Source organism: Macaca thibetana, chromosome 10 (assembly GCF_024542745.1).
Source record: "Macaca thibetana thibetana isolate TM-01 chromosome 10, ASM2454274v1, whole genome shotgun sequence".
Taxonomy (NCBI): domain Eukaryota; kingdom Metazoa; phylum Chordata; class Mammalia; order Primates; family Cercopithecidae; genus Macaca; species Macaca thibetana.
Window position 1 is genome coordinate 7,864,881 of NC_065587.1, and position 18,336 is coordinate 7,883,216.

General features: G+C 45.0%; 4 protein-coding genes across 8 annotated transcripts in view; 2 read left to right on the forward strand and 2 right to left on the reverse strand.

Annotated features, from left to right (window-relative positions):
• The window catches only part of MPPED1 (metallophosphoesterase domain containing 1), an 822,621-nt gene that overhangs the window by 551,682 nt on the left and 252,603 nt on the right, over positions 1–18,336 (reverse strand). The window lies entirely within an intron of this gene.
• The window catches only part of TSPO (translocator protein), a 677,237-nt gene that overhangs the window by 201,355 nt on the left and 457,546 nt on the right, over positions 1–18,336 (reverse strand). The window contains exon 1 of one of the 5 annotated variants that reach the window (XM_050806134.1): positions 1,678–1,687. The exons of the other annotated variants lie outside the window; for them this stretch is intronic. The gene's annotated coding sequence lies outside the window, so the exon portion shown is untranslated. Of the gene's footprint in view, positions 1–1,677; positions 1,688–18,336 lie in introns of those variants that run through there. 5 annotated transcript variants of the gene reach the window in all.
• LOC126963616 (NADH-cytochrome b5 reductase 3) overlaps positions 1–18,336 on the forward strand; it is a 414,164-nt gene that overhangs the window by 58,424 nt on the left and 337,404 nt on the right. The window lies entirely within an intron of this gene.
• Positions 1–18,336, forward strand: part of PACSIN2 (protein kinase C and casein kinase substrate in neurons 2) — a 147,950-nt gene that overhangs the window by 48,856 nt on the left and 80,758 nt on the right.

Genomic DNA, 18,336 nt, shown 5'->3' on the forward strand with positions numbered 1-18,336 from the left:
GTGTGCCCATAATCACTTTAAGAATCACCGTTTTTTTTTCTTTATTGAGACAGAGTCTCACTTTGTCGCCCAGCCTGGAGTGTAATGGCACGATCTTGGCTCACTGCAACCTCCACCTCCTGGGTTCAAGCAATTCTCCTGCCTCAGCCTCTCGAGTAGCTGAGATTACAGGCGTGCACCACCATGCCCAGCTAATGTTTGTATTTTTAGTAGAGACGGGGTTTCACTATGTGGCCAGGCTGGTCTCCAACTCCTGACCTCAAGTGATCTGCTCACCTTGGCCCCACGAAGTGCTGGGATTACAGGCGTGAGCCACCTCGCCCAGCCAAGAATCACCGTGTAAAACACAATGACTGGGCTGGGGAAAGGGCTGGGAATAGAGGGATGATAGCTAAAGGGTACAGGGTTTCTCTTTGAGGTAATGAAAATGTCTTGGCCTTGACGGTAGTGATGGTTGCACGCACCTGTGAATATACTAAATCACGTTGAATTGTGCCCTTTAATTGGGTGACCTGTGTGACATGTGAATTATATCTTAATAAAGTGTTTTTTTTTTTAAGGCAATATAGAGCAATGACAGACCGGTAGAGGAGTGGTGAAAACAAAATATGACATTGTAGAAATTTTATTGTTTCCAAATGACATGACCTTCTGCCAGATATCCTGATTTTCATAGCAGGTCCCGTTCCATGGGAGGCACAGGTGTGGGAGAGAGAGGAGGGGCTTTGTATCAAGTGGGCCTGGGTGTGAATCCCATTCTGCACTTATTAGCTGGGTGACCTTGGGCAGATTGCTTATGCTCTGCGGTGGTTTCCCTCCCTGTAAAACAGGGCTAGGAGTACCTATCTTACAGTGTTTCAGAAGAGCGTGGTCAACGTGGTAAAAGCAGTCATTTTTATCATGCGACAATCATATAACAAAAGGCCTCAGATAGAAGCAGCAGCCTTGCTGGGTCCTGTCCTGTCTTTGAATCCTGCTAGGCCAATGAATCGGTCTGCTGGAGCTGCAGTGGGCGCTGGGTGAAAGAATCTCCCTGGGAAGTGCTGCCCTGCGTGGTGTTGGCTGCCTCTGCAGGGGGCCAGAGCTGATGGATGGCACTGCTGGTCTTTAATTAACTTGGTGGACTCTCTCTTTCTGAATTTTCTTCCGCCTTAATCCACACGGTTTGAGTAGGCTGGTTGCACACTCTTGGAGAACCAGCACGAGATGTCCCTCATTTTATTTATTTGCACTTCTACTCAGCCTGTACATTGTGGGCCCGGGCAGGGACCTTGGCTGCTTTGACTGTGGGACCCTAAGCACTGTGCCTGGCATTAATGTTTGTTGAATGAATGTCCAATGGTTTCCAGTCTTTGATGACAGAAGCCAGATCAGAACTGGAATTCCAGCTTAGGCTCTGCATGCCAGAGGCCAGCAGGTGAGCTTCCCTGAGCGGAGTTTCTGTCCCAGCATCACCTAGAGGGTGGTCGGGCAGCTGTACCACTGCCCCGGACAGGAGAGCTGCCTGAGTCAGTCTTGTCTTCTGCCATAGTCCATTTTTCCTGCCTGGAGTCCACTAGTGAGGTGTGGCTGACTTGGGCAGGGAAAGGGTGTCTTTAACCACACTGGAGATCTGGTTTAATGACTTCCTAGTCCCACTACTATTCAGTTCAAAGTCAGTTTTCCTTTTCTTTGCCACCCCCCTCACCTCCCCCCCGTTGCTCTGCTAACTAGGTACTTGGGGCAGGACTCACAATGCCTCCACCCACCTCAGGCATCCAGGCTGCACTTTGCCTGAGGGCATGTGAGGGTAGCCCTGTGGCCTGGACTGTGAATGGCTGCTGCTGGTGCTGGGCTGGCCTTCCCTGCCCTGTGCTGGATGTGGCCCTCAACCCCTACCCCAGACCTCACCCTCCATCCCCCAACCCCAGTTCTGCCTTGGGCCCTCTTCTCCTTTTCCAAGTTTGGCTTTTTATTAAGCAGAAACTATATCCAAGACCCAGTTCTGATCCTTGAGGGAAGTCAAGATGGAGGGGCAGTGTTGTGTAGCTGGGACTCTGGAGGCTGGCTGCCTGGGCTCACAGGCTGGCTCTCCTGGCACCAGCTGTGGGACACTTAGCAAATTGCATAAACCTTTCATCTGGGAAATGGAGATAACAATGCTTACCCCCAGAGAGCTATTTTCATGATTAGCCAGAAATAAAATGCTGTGTAAATGTTTGTTGAGCAGCCTGTGTTTGTTGGATTTAAAAAAGGAGAGTGAGTCTCTTAAACAAAAAGCCCTCCCATAACCAGCAGCCCTAAGTGGGGGTCTGTGACCAAAAAAAAAAAAGTTGTCTGATACCCTGGCTTGGGGGAGGGGACAGGTAGACAATTTTTGTATTTTTTTGTAGAGACGGGGTTTCACCGTGTTGGCCAGGCTGGTCTCAAACTCGCTCCCCCAGAACTCAGGTGCTGCTTCTGTCTTAGTGGAGAGGGCGCTTGCCAGCTGTGGTGGGCGTGGCACTCTGGGGTTCATCTTCTGTGATGGTGCAGTGGATTTAACTAAACCGACTACAGGATATAGTGAAGTATGTGTTGACTTCTCTGCTTTTTTGGTGAAGGGCTGTGTGGGGAGGGTGGTAAATAATTTCTCAAGTAGTGTAAATTATTATCATATGTCAAGTAATAGGGTCTCGTGTTATGTGGTCTTTGCTTTTATTGGTACTTTTCCATTAAGGAATTTCTTTTTTTTTTTCTTTTTTGAGACAAGATCTCGCTCTGTCACCCAGGCTAGAGTGCAGTGGTGTGATCTCAGCTCACTGCAACCTCTGCCCGCTGGGGTCAAGCGATTCTCGTGCCTCAGCCTTCTGAGTAGCTGGGATTACAGGCATGCACCACCACGCCTGGCCAATTTTTGTATTTTTTTAGTAAAGACGAGGTTTCACCATATTGGCCAGGCTGGTCTCAAACTCCTGGCTTCAAGCAATCCATTCGCTTCAGCCTCCCAAAGTGCTGGGACTACAAGTGTGAGCCACTGGCCCAGCCTAAGGAATTTCTAAACACAAGATTTTCAAAAGAGATTTTTAACCTACTTCGTTTTGTGTTATAAGGTAAGACTAGATGGCTGTTTTTAACTGAACATTTTTGTTTGTTGTTGTTTTTGTTTTTGTTTTTGAGATGGAGTCTTGCTCTGTTGCCCAGGCAGTGGTACAATCTCTGCTCTGCAAGCTCTGCCTCCCGGGTTCATGTCATTCTCCTGCCTCAGCCTCCCGAGTAGCTGGGACTACAGGTGCCACCACCATGCCTGGCATATTTTTTTTTTGTATTTTGTATTTTTAGTAGAGGCGGGGTTTCACCGTGTTAGCCAGGATGGTCTTGATCTCCTGGCCTTGTGATCCACCCACCTCAGCCTCCCAAAGTGCTGGGATTACAGGCTTGAGCCACCACGCCCGGCCAACTGAACATTTTTGAATGAATGTGAGTAGCAAGAACACTGGTAAATAGTGTATATCCACTGAGCAGTTTCCCCTTTTGCCAATTATGTATTTTCCCATCCCTACATACACCCCCTTGGGCCATGTTGAAAGGAGGAAACCACCCTGAACTGGGCCTGCCCTGGCCATTACCACTTAAATCCTGGCTTGCCAAGGGGAATGGGGGAGTGGGCATGTGTATCTTCTAGGAGGGCACCTAGGGGAAATTGATCCCTTGAAATATTTGTTTCCTGTTTTTGCAGGTTAGTTTCCATTATCTACTCTTTCCTGTAGTGTCTGTATTTTTTGATATGGTATGAGATTCAAAAAGTTTCATTGAATAATATATATACCTAAAGTGCACAGATCTCAAGTGTGCGTATCAGTGAATTTTCACAAGTGCAGCACAACCATAGCCAGTTTAAGAGCCACAGCACGGCTCCAAAACCCTCCTGGTGCCCCTTCCCGCCTGCCTCCTCTCTCTCTTCCCTGTCCTGGCTTCAAAGGGTGTAGATTAGTTACGCCGCTTCTTGTGCTGGATCCAAAGGGAATCATACAGTATGTGTTCTTGTAGGCACAAGCATTTTAAAATCTTTCTCTCCTCACCTGAAGTTTTATTGTTTTTTTCTTCACTTTAAATTCTTTGTAAAAATTGAAGAAGCGAGGTGTTTTTGTTTTTATTTCTGTGTAATCACACTTGCGTGTTTGAGTGTCCTAGTTCTTAGGAGTCAGTCGTGCTGCTGAGAGACGATGGGGTCCCCTGCCTGTCTCCAGGGGACTCTGAGTCCCCAATCCCGTCTCCTGCATGAGGCTTCCTGTTCATCTGCTGACAGGCATTGCCTTGTTGTCTGTAGTCACAGAAGGAAGTTGAATTCCACATGTTGGGACAATGTAAGATTATCCTGTGCAAGCAAGTCCCTGTCCCACTGACTGCTGTGACGCCCATCAGATGCAGAGCATGCCGTCTTTTTTCTCTTGTAAGCAGGAGGATCTCAAGTACAAGAAGATAATAGAAGACGCTCATGTATGGTGTAAGTTAGTTTGTATGTAAGTTGATTTTTTGTGTGTGGGGGAGGGGGTAGTATGAATTTTGTTCTCAGACCTCTTCTCCCTGATTTTCCATGGAAATACTGAAATTTCTCTTTGGCCACTTTCTGAAAAGAAGGCTCCTGCCTTCTGTGATGGCCACAGCAGGCAGGAGCGTGCAGTCTGGGAACCTGGAACTGTACAGCGAATGCAGCAGTGTAGGGGAATGACCTTATCTCGGCAGCCAACAGGAAATGATGAAATGTGCTGGGAGAATTCAGCTGAGAGACAGAGGTCAGACATGCCGGCAGGGTTGGAAACAGGCAGGTACGGAAGCTGAGCTGCAGTTAGCTGGCATCTGACAGAAAAACGTGAGTGTGCCGTGGAAGGCTTGCATTTCCTTTAAGGTAGACCTCTTTGAAAGTAGAATTTTCATGGAATTGTTTTCTTTCTCACTAAGTGACTGATTTAACAGAACTCTCACCTTCTGTGCAAGCGCACCTAGTTTTAGAGCTCCTTGATGGAAATGTTCAATTAGTTCATTATTAACTGAGCAATGCAGAATGCTTTATCCAGGGTGCTTGGAGAAAATGTCAGAGTGTTTGATTTTCTTGGAGAATAGATTTCGGCTTAAACAAATGAAGGATTGTGTTTTATAATTTTTGACTCTGGTTTTAGAGCATACGTGCATGTTTCCTTTCAAAATAGATACAATAACTTTGCACCTTTGCTTTGGCATGTTTTAGAGTAGCTGACATACTTTAGCTGTATTTTTTTTCTTACCGAAATGAGTTACTTGAGTTAGCTGTTAATAGAGGGCTTTTTCCCCTACTTTAAGGCGTTAATGTTTATTACATGCTGCCATTTTCTTTCTTGACAACCAGATCTAATCTACAAACACATAAGTGGGACTTGAGAGAGAAAAAACAAATTATCTTTTCCAGGAGACGTAATTGCTGTTTCATGACTCGTCTCCTGCAGACTCTCTGAATCACCTGCCACTGCTCCAGGCCCCCTCCCGGCCCTCTCCCCATCCCCCTCCTCAGTTCTTCTCATTTCTCATCCCAGCTGGACCCTGTGCCCTCATCCCCCTCTGAGGGTTGTCACTAGACACTGTTTATATTTTTGTCGGGTAACAAAATGTTAAAAGTTTTATTGTTTTAATAACTGAGCAAGCCTTATATACATATTTAATTGTTTCTTAGAAGTCATATTCTGGAATTTTAAAAAAACAGTGGCTCCCCTTTATTGCTGTGGTGCTGTAATTCTAATTAGATTTTAAAAATCCTGAGACTTAAGTGATCCATCATCAGTGAATTATACTTACTGGATTACTGATTGCTGTTAAAAAGGCAGCGTCCTGTCTCCGTTTTCCAGAAAATATTGTGCTGGTGCAGCCCGTGCCTCACAGAGAAGCACGCTTTCTTGTTAGGATGTTACCTACTGTGAAGCATGTGTTTCGAATACTTTTAAGATTACATAGGAAAGGTTTCTAGAAACCCCCAAGATATATAGTATGTCTGTTCGACCTTAATCGGGCCCATCAGTTTTGTCTTTGCTCTTGTAGCTCTGAATATCTCTATCTTCACATCCCTTCCTTCTTGTCAATAAAACATCCTACTGAATTCTAGATGAACTTTAAATGCTGTATTTATGAAAACAGCAAAGAGGTTTCATACCTTCAAACCAAAACATGTTTTACAGGTATGAGATTTATGCCAATAAGTAAAAATACACCTTCCTTTTTTCTTTTTAAACAGTGTTAGTCCTTTGAGACCCGTTTGCCCACCCACACAATTCTGTTATTCATTTGGTGGCATAATACAGAAGGTGGGAATGCAATATTTAGAGCTGTAATGGCTCTTGGAGTTAATATTCCAGGCTCCGCACTTTACCAAAGGAATTGAGTTCCAGAGGTGACGACTTGTCCAAGGTCACTTGTCTTGTCGGTAGCCGAGTGAGTCTGAAACCCTGGTCTCATGACCAGGGTCATTACTCTTTCCATTACAGTAATCTGCTTTCTTCACATTATTATCTTAAGATTAATATCACTTAGCTAAGAGTGTTTTTTTTTTTCTTCTGATGAGTACATTTATATTTGTTTCACTTTCAGACACTCAGCTTTTATTCAATAACTTTTTCTCTGTAAGTACTATTTGACATAGATGTATAATGAATTACCTCAAGTACAAAGAGCACTGACATTTCTGCCTCTGATACTTCTTCTTAAAAATCAACAATTCTCTATATTATAAAGTTCTGCTTGCCTCTCTCCTAGCTCAGGGGAGAGACAGTCCATTGTTACTGATAGAAGCGGGCCTTACGGTGGGATTGCTTGTCAGGTGAGAATGCCAAACTTAATACAATCACAACTAATAAAAGAAACAGACAAGCACTCAATTCTTCTTTGAAAGAGGATTCTTCAGGGTGTGAAAGGGAAACCCCGAACATTTAGCATTTCTGCCTTTCAGCCCCTATAAGGGAATACTGACAGCTCTGTCTTGAGCTGAACTGAACAGGTTTTGAAATATGAAAGACTTTAAAATAATACAACATAATATAAATAAAGGAGAAGATGATTTAATTTATAAAAATGGAATTTACTCACAACTTTCCAGAATCATTAAAAATGGTCTCTGCTAAAAATTGAATTTGAATCCTCTGAAATTCAGGTGTGGGAGTTAGTTGTAAACAGGTATGCTGAGAACAGTGGGTGACTGTTCTAGACCTCGGTGTGACCATCACTGTCTGTCCAAAGTCACCTTAAAATGCCTTGGGGAAGTTCACAGGATAGCACTTACTTGTATTTTCTTTTCTTTTCTTTTTTTGAGATGGAGTCTTGCTCTGTCGCCCAGGCTGGAGTGCAGTGGCGTGATCTCGGCTCACTGCAAGCTCCACCTCCCCGGGTTCACGCCATTCTTCTGCCTCAGCCTCCCGAGTAGCTGGGACTACAGGCGCCCGCCACCATGCTGGGCTAATTTTTTGTATTCTTAGTAGAGACGGGGTTTCACCGTGTTAGCCAGGATGGTCTCGATCTCCTGACCTCGTGATCGTCTCCATCTCCTGACCTCGTGATCTGCCTGCCTCGGCCTCCCAAAGTGCTGGGATTATAGGCGTGAGCCACTGCACCCGGCCCTTACTTGTATTTTCTAAAGTATTTAAAATATATGCCTTGAAGAATTTCTGAAACAAAAGCACTTCAGGGAAACAGGCACTTTCATAAATATGTTAATCGTATTTAAAGTTGAATTTAGTAACTTTACAACTATTTTAATGTATAAAACTGAAGAATGAAGTGGGATACATAAGCAGTATTTTTATGCAGTGTGTCAGAACTGTCTTCCCTCCTGGTGTTCTAGTGGGTACTTTCTGTCGGTCTCCTTGAAGAGGTGCTGCTTTCATTTGGTGAGCCAGGCAACATGATCCTGGGGCCTGGAGAAGAAGGGAGGCAGCAGACTCATAAGCTGCAGTGACTTAGTTCGCGTCTCCCATAATATAGTTACCTTTGTTCCCCAATTAGCATTTTACACTTACTGTTATATTTTCAGTATATATTAAGTATAGAATATTCCAACTGGCTTCCTTTTCTTAGTTATAATTGACCTTCTTATCTTGTTCAGTCTATAAGTAACATTTGATGTCCTTCCGTCCCTGGCCCCTACCTTCTGCCCACATTAGTGTAAATGCTGCTGTGCTTGTGAGATTTAAAGATGAGAAAGGGATACCAGACTGTTGCAGTGCTGGCATTGCTCCAAACTGAGAAGGGGTTAAACGGCAGCCCCTGGGGCTGCTATTGGCTTAGAAATCTCAGAGTTTGTGTTGTTGGCGTTTGGGCCTTTTTCATGTCCACCTCTGCTCGGGGCAGCTCTCCAGACCGGATTCTAGTGGTGGCCTCAGAACCTTCTCTAAGACTATGAAGAAATGTCCCCCGGTATCCTAGGCCCTTAGAGTTTGGTAAAGAGGAGCATGTGTATGTGTTAGTATGGTGAGATCGTAATTAGACAAGGGCTATTGATTTGAATGAATGAATGGCAGTGTTTGCCTTTCCATAGTGATTGCTTTTGAAGGCACTATAGTCACATTTCACTAGGCTGGTCTAAATGCATTTGCACGTCACAGTTCTGCCTTGACATCAAGTAACAGATTGTGCCTACGTGATGTCTCCTCCAGCCCTGGGACTCTGGCCTAAATTTTTTCTCATTAGACTCTGTCATATATGAGTCATAAGACACAAACCTTTATGTGAGCTCATGACACATACTTTATTTTGAGAAACTTAAAGAATCTAATAGGAAGTTAGAATTAATTTGAAATGTGTGTCAGTGGTCATCACAATAGTATGGGATTTAGATTATCTTTTTGTTAATGTGAGGGGTGCTATGAATTTCGTACTCAGTCATGTTTCCCATCGGGATTTGTTCTACAGTGGAGTCCTTGAAGGAGAACAAGGAAGAATGATTTTGCTGGAAAATGGTTACTTGACAAAATGTTGATGTAATTAACAGGACAAAGTGTTGAACTTCCCAATTTGGAATTCTCTCTTTGAATCTTAAATTCCTAACACAGATTGGTAGTGCTAGTTTAACAAAGTAAATGAAGCACATGACAGTTTTGGGGATAATGAAGTGATTTCTCTATGCTCTGAACTGACACATAAAGAAAAAATAGCACAGGGCATAGTAGACTGATTACCAGTATCTATTGATTTGGAAGACAGAAACATTTGTTACTAGTTTCCCATCTGTAGGGACGGTCACTTCAGGTTCACTTAGTCGGATCCTACCATCACTGTGCAGGAAGAATGTTAGAAAGCAAGACCATAAAGCCATGAAGGAAAGCAGCAAGACCACTTTTGGAGGATAAGTCTTTCATATTTAACATTGAAATCTAAGACATTAAGTTGAATCTCAGGTGTACCCAGTGAACTTCTGAGGTTGAAGAATTTGCATTTGGGATGGTGGAAGTTGTTATGATGATGAAAAGTCATGATGTGAGGCTATGTAAACTGTACTTGTCCCAGCATCTGACAGCGTTTTTTTTTTCCCCCGTGATGCTATCTCCAGGTATGACAGCTTTCATTGGTAGACATGCAGGCACCTGAGTGAGCTCTGGGCTTATTTCCAGCCATCCGTTAGATCACTACCTGGAGGGACAGTTCACCTGGATGCTGGCTCGCTGAATCAGTTAATTTGTTCGTTCATTCATTCATTCATTCATTCAGTTTACCTTGTTGGTCTCTTGTCCACGCAGTTCACATCAGGCACTGTGCTGGGGATCCATAGACGGTTAGGATTGAGTTCTTGTCTCTGAGGACCTCACAGTCCAGCAAGGTAAAGAGACTTCTAAGCAGCAGGTTGATGAGTCTTAAAGAGCTATTGGGACCTTATTCTGCCATGAAGGATGGAGGAGACTGGGGGAAACTCCAGTTTGGTGATGAGTTTTAGAGGGAATGGTTTGTCAGGTACCCAAGAGAAGCAGAGGGAGCAATATATACAAAGGTGAAGAGGTCAGAATCTGCCAGACTTGGGAGCTTGATGTGGCTGGAGTGCCATTTATGTGTGGACATGCTTCAGGAACATCGTATTTATCAGATCCAAACCAGTTATTTTTCATCCCAAACCAGTTTGTTCTTAATTCTCTTTTTCTCTTTGTGGCATTATCACCTACCATGCCTCCGAAATTAGAAACTTTGAATCCCTGCCCCCGTCCTCCATTCCCTGGCATCATCCTTCACTATGTTCTGTCTGTTTTTCGTCTTGGATATATTCCTCTTTCCTAGTCTTCTAACCATTTCCCTTTCTCCAGGCTTGAACCTCCAGAACTGTGCTGTCCAATGTGGTAGCCACTAACCACATGTGACTGTTTACATTAAAATTAAATAAAATTAAAAAGTCATTGAGACCAGTCTGGGCAATATAGTGAGTCCTCTGTCTCTATAAAAAATAAAAAATTAGCCAGGTGCAGTGGTGCATACTTGTAGTCGAAGCTTCAGAAGGCTGAGGTGGGAGAATTACTTAGACCCAGGAGGTTGAGGCTGCAATGAGCTGTGATAGTGCCACTGCATTCCAGCCTGAATGACACAGTGACACCCTGTCTCAAAAAAAAAAAGTCAGTTTCTCACTTGGACTAACTACATTTTAAGTGTTAATAGCTGGTGGCTGCCATACTGGACAGCCCAAGACTGGAGACTGATGAGCTGTTCTCCACTATCTGTCCAAGGGAACCTTCCTTTATGCGCTATTTTTCTTTTGAGACAGGGTCTTGCCCAGTCGCCCAGGCTGGAGTGCAGTGGCATGATCTGGCTCACTGCAACCTCCGCCTCCCAGGTTCAAGTGATTCTCATGCCTCAGCTTCCCAAGTAGCTGGGACTATAGGCACATGCCACCATGCCCGGCTAATTTTTTGTGTTTTTTGGTAGAGACAGGGTTTCACTATGTTGGCTAGGCTGATCTCGAACTCCTGACCTCAAGTGATCTGCCTGCCTCAGCCTCCCAAAGTGCTGGGATTACAGGCATGAGCCACCGCACCCAGCCTCATGCCTTTTAACCTTTGTACGTGCTGTTCTTATTCTCTCCAGAATACCATCCTTGCTCTAAGCATGCCCCTTTTCCCTGGCTTTCCTCAGGTGAATTTCTTCTCTTTTTCCTCCAGTGTCCTTGTAATCACACAGTCATGCTTGCCTCTGAGAGGGCACATGTATGTTTGTCGTGTGTCGAGACATCATAGTATAGTGGTTAAACCTTGGGGACAGATTGTCTTAATTTCAAAACTAGCCACTTACTTGCCAGGTGGCTTTGAACAAATTATTAAACCTCTCTGAATTTTAGTTTCTTCAGCTATAAAATGAAGACAAAGTTTTTTTCCTCATGTTAAATGAAACCCTTAGTACTGCATTTAAATATATAGCTCTCAAATTGGAGCCGAGAGCTCTCGTTCTAAGTAAATTGCTGCCTTCTGTTCATCAGCCATGCTAAAACCATATAATGGTTTATTAATGCTAATAATGCTGTTACGTTTCTTTTCTGATTGTTATAGCTTTTAGTTATTTTTCTTATTGCAGTAGCTAGGCCCTTCAATGCAGTTTGCATAGACATGCAGTTTTTTCTTATTCCTGTAATTTCTATTGACTATAGTTCTTCTGGTGAGATTTTTATTCTGTCTTTTGTTTTGATTGCATTTCACTGTGCCCACTTTCCAATGCATTTGTTTTTTCTCTCTTAGTTTAGAAATTATATTCTCAGCCTGCTCCTTTAGTGGTTATCCTAGATATTTTTGTGTACTTAACAAAGTCTAAAGTAATATCTTTACCCTTCTCTTGAATAATGGAAGGATAGAAAACATTTTAACTCCATGTGCCCTCTCAACTTGTCCAGTTTTTTTTTCTGATTTTTTAAATCCTGTAAATTTGCCACTGTCTTTTATACAGTTAATGCTATTTAGATTTATCCAATATATTTACCTGCATATTTGCTTACCATTCTTCTTGTGCTTTGGGGCTTTCCATCTGAAATAATTTCTTTCCTTTAAAAGTATATCCTTTAAGGGCTGGGCATGGTGGCTCATGCCTGTAATCCCAGCACTTTGGGAGGCCGAGGCCGGTGGATCACTTGAGGTCAGGAGTTCAAGACCAGCCTGTCCAACATGGAGAAACCCCGTCTCTACTAAAAATACAAAAAAAATTAGCTGGGTTTGGTGGCACACACCTGTAATCCCAGCTACTCAGGAGGCTGAAGCAGGAGAATTGCTTGAACCTGGGAGGCAGAGCTTGCAGTGAGCCGAGATTGCTCCAGCGCACTCCAACCTGGGCAACAGAGCAAGACTCCATCTCAAAAAAAAATAAATAAATAGGCTGGGCGCAGTGGCTCAATACCTGTAATCCCAGGACTTTGGGAGGCTCAGGCGGGCGGATCACGAGGTCAGGAGATTGAGACCATCCTGGCCAATGTGGTGAAACCCCGTCTCTACTAAAAAATACCACACAAATTAGCCAGGCGTGGTGGCACACGCCTGTAGTCCCAGCTACTTGGGAGACTGAGGCAGGAGAATCGCTTAAACCCAGGAGGCGGAGGCTGCAGTGAGCTGAGATTGCACCCCTGCACTCCAGCCTGGGCAACAGAATGAGACTCTGTCTCAAAAATAAATAAATAATAAATAAATAAATAAAAACAAAAAATAAAATAATAAATAAATAAATAAATTTATTCAACAGGAGAGTCATTAAGATACCTGGTTTGCTGTGCTGCTGAAAACAGAAGTATGCTCTGTCGTTCCTTGAATCATTCATTCCGGTTGTGTTTATTATGTGCCTGTTTCGTGTCAGTGGTAGGAACACGGGCAAACAAGGCAAAATCCTGGTGCATAAGGAACTTACATTCTCGTGAGTGGGGAGAGAAAATATAATAATTTGGCAGGTGAGACTGAGTGTTAAGAAAATAAAACAGAGTTAGGGCTGGAGTATCAGGGCTGGGGAAGACTTTCTTAAGAAGAGGGTAATGTTTGAGCAGGTCTCTGATGCTGGGAGGCAGCAGATCCTACAGATGTGGGAGGCAGGTATTCCCTGCAGAGGGGAGGCAGGTGCAAAGGTAAGCCGAGTCTGTTGCATCTGGAGAACCACATGGAGGTCACTGTAGCCAGAGACCAGGGTGGGGATTGGAAGGAGCAAGACTGGCGCTGGAAGCAGGGGCTAGAATCACATGGGACCTCGTAATCAGGGTGGGGAGTATCAGTAACTGTGATGGTTGACAATAGGTGTTGGCAAGTTTTGAGTTTGGTAGATTGAACCAGAGTAACTGAGACAGAGGTGGTATGAAGCGGCCACATTGTGGCTCTGTTTTGAGGTAGAGGTGGTGTGATGTGGACATGAGAGCAGGAGAGGAGTCAGGGATGACACTGGGGCATTTGTCATGAGCAGCTGTGTCCTGGAGGAGCCTACCCGGGGGATGCAGGAGCAAGAGGTGGGTTTCGGCCAGTGTGTCAGAGAGGCCTGTGAGCCTCCCCGGGGGAGATACTGAGCCAGCAGCTCGGGCCGTGCTGGATCTGGAGCTTCAGGTAGAGGCTGAGTGAGGAGGCATCAGCATATGGATGGAATTTCAGGTCACAGGAAGGAGAGGGTCACCCAGGAAATTAGTGTGCACAGAGGAGAGGAGGTTGAGCCCTGGGCCCCACGGGTGTGTACAGGGTAATAAGGGCACCGTTTGGGTGCTTTGCAGGACTGTCCGGAAGTACTTGTCTTGAGAGAACGCAGTTGATACTGCAGGCTGGTTATCATGACTAGAAGATAAGGCTCTTGGATTCCTCTACCGGAAGCTTGGATTTCATGCTTATGTAAAGGGAAGGTGCCTACGTGCTGCCTTATTTTCCTTTTGAATTTTCAAAAGCAACTCAATCAGTATATTCTTATGGCAGAATAATTAAGTGATACAGATATGCAAAAGCCCAGACTTTCATGTTCCGCCACCCAGAGATGTTCATTCAAGACTCAGGACAACCTTCCCTGACCACCATCTGTCCAGGTAGACCCTGTCACTCTCTGTCCCCCACTTGGCTTCATGCTTTCCCCCAGCCCTTAATGCTGTCTCCCGCTACATTACCTACTGGTGTGGCTTTGAATCCCCGACCCCTACTGGAATATATACAGGGACCTTGTCACTTCTACCCATCCCGGGACCCCACAGACCCAGCGAGGTGCCTGGCATACAGTAAGTTACATTTCACTGAATGGAAGAATTCACATTTTTGGTACATAGCCGTCTGGACTTTTTTCTGGGTAATCACCCACTCTTAAACATATATTTTTAGATAAAGCCCAAGTGTTCAGCTTTTTAGACGTAAGAATGCTACTTACGATTTTGAACGTTACTATAAGCTAACTTTGCACTAGTTGGCTGTAGGCTGCTGCTTTCAGTTTCAGCAATGGTGGCTGCAGAGGCCTTCAGAGCCCTTCCTGAGCCTGTGCAGCAGGCCTGGACAGCCCTTCCTGAGCCTGGACAGCAGCCTCAATCGTCAGTCCACCTCTTGCTGGCTCCTAGGAGGCTGCCGCTGAAGGCCTTCTTTCCTCATCCAAACTGCTGTGCCTGCCCACCTGCCCACTCCCTTCCCTCCCTGCTTCCCTTCCCCTCCCCTCCCCAGCAGATCCCCTCTCTCCCTCTCTCCTTCCCTCCCTCCCTCCCTCTCAACCTAATCAGGTATGACTTTGTCTAATCTTTCCTAGCGTTTAGACAGTTTGTTCCTCTGTATCTTGGAGGATTGGTTCCAGGACCCTCCAAAGGATACCAAAATCCATGGATGCTCGTCTCTGATATAAAATAGTGTTGTATTTGCATATAACCTATGTACACTCTTCAGTGTTCTTTAAATCATCTCTAGATTACTTATAATACCTAATAGAATATAAATACAATGTAAATAGTTATACTATATTGTTTAGGGAATAATGACAAGCAAAGGAAAGTCTGTACATGTTTAGTACAGACGCAGCTACCCACTTCTTTCCCCCGGATTATTTTCGATTCCTGACTGGTTGAATCCACAGATGTGGAACCCTTGGGTATGAAGGGCTGAGTGTGCTGTGAGCTCCTGGACCGCAGGGCCTGCATGGTGTTATTCACTTATTTTCGCTTCCGTCCCCTAGCTCTTAGCAAGGTTTCTGGCACTCAGAAAGTAAATGTTTTTAGAATATTGGGAGAGATATGTGTAAAAGAATTTTTAAAATCAATTTCCTTGGCTTGATATTTACTCAGTTTATTAGAATAAATTAAACATTTTATTGAAAATATTTAAGAATTTGGAACACAGGCTATGTCTTGAGACAGCCAAACTGACAAATTTTTATGAAGGACAGGCTCTTTCTGCTCTGTGTGTGTGTGTGTGTGTGTGTGTGTGTGTGTGTGTGTAGTGGGGGTATTGGGTATTGTAATGAAGTTAAGAGAGTAACCAAGACATTTTCTTCAGGGCTTCTCAGATAATATTATTGTATATTGTAATTAGGCATTTTATCATAAATAGAGTTGTCATTAATTTTTCCCCTTTATAAGTGGTCACTGGAAATGTTTATTAGGCAGGTTGCATCACAAAATGTGTGTGTGCGCGCGCGCGCGCGTGTGTATGAGTCTTAACGTTGAAGATCTTTGTGTTTCTAGAGTTCTCAGTGGCACAGCTGAGAATGGGTGTGTAAGTCCTGCTTGCCGAAGCCATATCCTCCCTGTGGGGGGTGGGGGTTGCCAGAGAGGCCAGGAGGAGTCATACTAGGAGCAAGAAGACTGGGAAGGCCGGAGACTGACATTTGCAGGCACTCATGTACAATGTGTCGTTCAAATTCCTACTCTGTGTAGGTCAGCCACCTTTATTCCCATTTTGCTGGTAAGAAGGTGGTTTAGAAGTTAAAACGGGCACCTATCACAGCTGATTTAAACCCTATTCTCTTTCTACTCTCCTTTTTTTTTTCTTTTTTTTTTTTTTATAACTATTTAAGAAATGTTTTGTCCTTCTTATAGAGACAGGGTCCCACCACGTTGCTCAGGCTGGTTTTTAACTCCTGGGCTCCAGCAATCTTTCCACCTCCGCTTCCCAAAGTGCCAGGATCACAGGCGGGAGCCCCTGTGCCTGGCCCCCTCTCCTTGTTTAAGGGAAACTTTTGCTATTAATTTTATGCTTGATTTAAGCCTATTAGTTTCAGATTGTTGCTTGACAGTTGAGTTCCCTGTTTGTTTTTCCGAATTACTGGCTAGTTGATTTTATGTGAACTTTTTAAAAAATAAAAGTACTATCAAGTTAGAATTTATTTACCAGTTTGTCACACCAAACTGGCTGTGTATTCTTCTCTACAGTAGAGTGCTTTGGCTTTAGCTGATACCTTTGAATGAAATAGAATATTTTCTTGAGAAAGCGGCACCATAGTTGAGTGCATAGATGCCCAGAAAATATTTGAAAACCAAATCCTCTCGTGGTTTATACTTAAATTTTTTTTTTTCACAGATGGGATCTCACTGTGTTGCCCAGGCTGGAGTACAGTGGCTACTCATAGGCACTATCATAGCTCACTGCAGCCTCAAACTCTTGGGCTCAAGTGATCTTCCTGCCTCAACCTCCCAAGTAGCTGGGACTATAGATAGTCATGTGCCACCACACCCAGCCCGTGTGGCTTTTTAAACTTCAAAGGCACATATTTATAGTACTGGTTGAGAAGGTATTTAGGCAGTTCATTTCTAGATAGCACTTCTGATGGATGTGACCTCTTCTTGTCCATGCTTACCTGACATTCTCATGGTGGGCTTTTATCAGGACAGTCTACTTTTTATTGCTGGTAGGTAAATGGAGCAGAAGTCCCTCTTGTGGTGGAGTGACTAGTGACTCCGGCTGGTGTCTGATCTTCAGTGCCCTGCCATTTGTAAATCCTCTCTCCCCTCCCTCGCAGCCACAGCAGCTTCCCAGGGTTTGCCCTCCAGGACCAGCCTGACCGTGCACACTGGAGGGTCACAAAGGACCAGTGTAACTCCCCTTTGTCACACAGGTTCCTCTACCTGGGATGCCTTTCCTTGCTGCTCCAGCTGAAGAATTCCCACTGAAACATCAGCCCTGGGCACCCTTTCTGGACCCTCTGTGTGTCCCTGTAGCACGTTGTGCAGAACTGTTTCCTAGCTCTTGGCCGGTGTGTTGGAGGAGGTTGTTCAAGTGTCCATCAACCCTGTGAGAATGGAGTGCCCCAGTGCAGGGGCCCTGGCTTACTGGCTCAGGAGCTGGGCTGCTGTGGAGCCTGGCCCCAGTCACCATCTCCCTGGCCAGTGCTTGTGGAAGGCCCCCATACTCCAGGCATGTGCCAGGTCCCATCCGGATGCCATTTGATCCCTGCAACCTGTCAGGCAGATTGGATTCCATTTCACCGATGAGCAGTGTCAGGCACACAGCTCTTAGGTATTTTGCCTGAGGCGACTGGATCATTAAGAGGTCACCCCCACCCCCAGGGTCTTGTGCAGACTCATAGATGCAGATTTCAGAGACCTTCTAGATTTGTGCATCCAGGCTAGCATGGTCTTTGGTGGTGTCCCCTCTTGCTGTCTCGTGTTTTCAGCTTGTTCAGACCAGGGCTTCAGCTCCTCTTGGGGATTCCACTCAGTCAGACTGTTGGGTAGCAAAGAGCCTCCGAAACTGCCGCCTGCAAGCACGGGAAGAGGCTGCTTGTCCTTTGCAGACAAAGGGCCACAGAGGCACTTTGTGTGACAGGAAGTCCTGCTTCTAGAACGGGCTCCCTGAAAGTGGAGGGATTAAAAGAAGCTGAAGCATTGACCTGGGGCCACTCTGACTCATGCATGTTGTCAATAATGCCCTTTGTCTGTCTTGGGAACCTGCCACAGCAGACCTCCAAGGGTGGCCTGGAGCGTTCCTCTTCTCCCTCTTTCCCCGCTCACTCTGCCCCCTGTGAATGCCCCTATTTTCTGACCTGAACAAAGGGCAGCCTCCTGACCCATTCTATATTTTTTCCTTCTACTTATGCCAGGAGAATCTTTGTGTCTCATCTGGACCTATGTGAGTTTTCTTTTTTAGGGTTGAAGTGCATCTCTTGAGTTGGAAAACTCGCAGCTTAAGGGAGAGTTGTCCTACTGGGCAGGTGCCTCTGACTGAGAGGAGGCGTCGTCAGGAAGTATGTGGCCGTGGCTGCTCTGGCATGATCCTGAAGACTGGCATGAAGGGGAATGGAGCCATACAGAGAATTTTAGGCATCAGAGTGGAAGCACGGGCACCTGGACCCACAGCCCAGCTCCCTGCAACGTGGTCCACACATCTCCTGTATTTGTGGCCGTCTGTCAGTTGTTAAATACTGCGGTTAGGATGTGAGGACACCAGAAGCGAGGGCAGTGGTGGCAGAGATGAGCTGACGTGT